We start from the raw sequence: 2977 nt of genomic DNA on the forward strand, positions 1-2977 counted from the left end.
CTGTCTCGAAAAACAAACAAAATAAAAATAAATAAATAAAAGAAAAAAGCATATGGAGGAAAACAAAAACAAGAAAGAAAAAGAAAAGAAGGAAAAAGAAAAAAGAAAAGTCGAAATTAGTTGTTTGTAATTTCCTCCTCTGTAGTGGTGCTATTTGCAACTGAGAATTATTTGGTTTGGATATATGAAAAAATGTTCAAAAATATTTTATTTTTAGGTAGTTCATCTCAAGATGAATGGTCAATATATTGCATATAGCTACAGGAAGGCAGCTTACCTTCCTAGAATTCTGAGTAACAAGGAAAGTTTATTTTTTCCTAGTATTACTGTTTAAAATAATAAAATAATGTCATAAATACAGGTGGTACTGAGCTCAATTTAACTTTGAGGTTTTATTTTCTCAATGTTAAAGTGAGACTTTCTTGCAGGATGATTTTCAAAGTCGTTCTCTGTTCTACAATTTCATAATCCCTCATTTATTTTTGAGTTGCCACTCATGTAAACATCTGTCCTCACCAAGATCTTAAGATCTGCATTTATTGGTGAGATAGTCTATTATTTTTAAGATAGAAACTAAATCTATAAAAACCAAACTTACTGGGCTATTACTTGAACACTTCTAATCTTTTCTAGAAGAGAGGGGTATATAAATAATAAATTATATAAAAATTAAACAACACAGTTAAAAGTTCATCTAAAAATTAACCAGTAGATTTTAAGCACAGAAAATAGAAATAGCATTTTTTTAATATACCAGAGAGTACATTTAGTGAGCTATGGTCAGTGTTATTCCAGGAATAAAACATTACAATAAAAAATGGAGAGGAGTTTTATGCTCCAAAATATACTGTTTGGATCAAAAGGACAGGATGATAAGAATCAAAGAGGCACATCAAGAAATTATTTAGTCTATGCTACAGTGAAAAGAAAACAAAATTGTTGACCCAGGGTTTGGTTAAAAATGACTAAAGGCAGAATCCCAGTAAAGTTCTAATATGAATGGAAAAATAATGGTAGCACCACTGTTTCTATAGAAGCCATACAAGCATGCAAAATTTCATAGAGCATCAATTACTCAGTTTTTAAATTAATTTCTCATATAATGTATGTAATTCTCTATAATCTAAAACTTCCTTTTACATGATTGAGGCTGGCTAAATGATCTGTGTATTTATAGAGCTTATGTTCTTGAATTGAACATAGAGTATAGACAAACATGATTGCGATGATTCTAGGTATTTGCACTCTAGCTTTGCATATTTAAGAACTCTGGTTCTGCCATATGAATAAATATTTCCTATGTGGCACAACTTTACTTTAACTGTGTTTGTAGGTTTTTTTTTTTAATGTTCTCAACATGCCCTGTGATATGCTACACTTAATTAACTAAAGCTCATTTTAATAGTTGCTCCATTTTCATCTTAAATCTTGAGTGACATATTCTGTTCTCTTGATAAAATTAAGGTTAGAAAGCTGCTTACATTGACAGCAATGTTTGCTTGCAATCCTGTTTCTAAATTTTATCAGTGTCCACTTCTCAAAATAACAGAGCTCTAACTTTTATAGGGACAGGGTATAAATCGGATGCAAATAAGGAACAATGTTGTTAAAAAATAATTTCACATTTCCTGCCATTTTATTTAAATGTGCCATCGTTGCTGTCACAAGATTATAATTAACATTTCAAAATTTAATTCCTCTTTTGGAGGATACTTTTGGAGAATAGCTATTGTCTACATTGTCAACTTGCTCTATCATCATTAAATATGCAGAGAGGTACAGATTTCCTTTTCTAAGTTATCTATGATGTGAACTGAAAATATTAAAACTAGAAGGAATTGGTATACTCTGCTCACAATAGGAATGCAGAAATGATTAGAAACTGTCATTATCATCAACAAAGCTTATCACCTAATTTATTACTGCCTGAAATCTATTCTTAAATTTTTAAAATCACAAGAGACACTGGATCTTAAATTTACAGAACGTTTCAATAATACCTACTCTAATTAAAGCATGGAAACATTTGAAATTAGTAGATGGGCTGAGCCATGTTATTTTTTAACCAAATTTGCTTGATCACAGTTCTATCTCTTTGCTCTTATTTACTCCCTTTTCCCTTTTGCATGAGTTTGAACTTTTAAAATCAATTTGAAATTACATAACTATGGCATTATGCTCTTGTCCATCTATCTCTTCCATTGTGTTGATTCTCCTGTCTTGCTGACTCCCTTTCTATGTCCTCTCCAGAGTTTCCTTCTGTTTTCATGTCACAAGAATCCTATTACAATTTGTTGCTGCATTTACTTCCTCCCCTAGTTCTTCTTTCCCATGGTCCCCTCTTTGATTTTATGACATGTTCACATACACATACTCAAATTCAACATTAAATCTAGAGTTTTCTATATAAAATGCAAATGCAGTATTTATCTTTATGAATTTGACTAATTTCTTCTTGACAGAATGTTAAGAAGAATTTTTAACATTTCATAATATTATAGAAAAATGTTGAGAATGCTTGTCTGGTACATTGTGAAAATAAATTTTAAAAGATAAAAACCATGGAATTATTTCTTCTTTCAGAATCATATCTGTCAAAAACGGTTATCTAACACCTGCATATATCCTGGAGAATTACTGGGACAAGATTGGTAATATCTGTTGGTTATAAAAATATTGTTATAGAGTAATTGTGTTTTCAACTTTTTAAAATGATTGTCACATTTAAAGTTAACCATGCTTTGTGAAAATATTAATATAGTTCATAAATCTTTGCTGCATTTACTGTTTATTGTTAATATTAATAAAACAAGGGGGTAATTGAAATGTTTTCTTTCAAATATCATGAACTATGTTTGTGTTAATCTAGAACTTCCAGAACAAATTTTTGATCAATTTAATTTCTCAGCACTATTCTTGCATACAGCAGAAGTGTTATAGATGATTAATTTCCAAATTAGGGTTTTATAATTTTTAG

The 2977-nt window shown here is 29.8% G+C and overlaps 1 long non-coding RNA gene across 1 annotated transcript in view; it reads left to right on the forward strand.

The window, feature by feature from the left end:
- LOC116094976 overlaps positions 1-2690 on the forward strand; it is an 11170-nt gene extending 8480 nt beyond the window's left edge. The window contains exon 2 of the long non-coding RNA XR_004120378.1: positions 2584-2690. This is a non-coding gene — a long non-coding RNA (uncharacterized LOC116094976). The remainder of the gene's footprint in view (positions 1-2583) is intronic.
- Positions 2691-2977: the final 287 nt, after the last annotated feature.

Source organism: Mastomys coucha, chromosome X (assembly GCF_008632895.1).
Source record: "Mastomys coucha isolate ucsf_1 chromosome X, UCSF_Mcou_1, whole genome shotgun sequence".
Classification (NCBI taxonomy): Eukaryota; Metazoa; Chordata; class Mammalia; order Rodentia; family Muridae; genus Mastomys; species Mastomys coucha.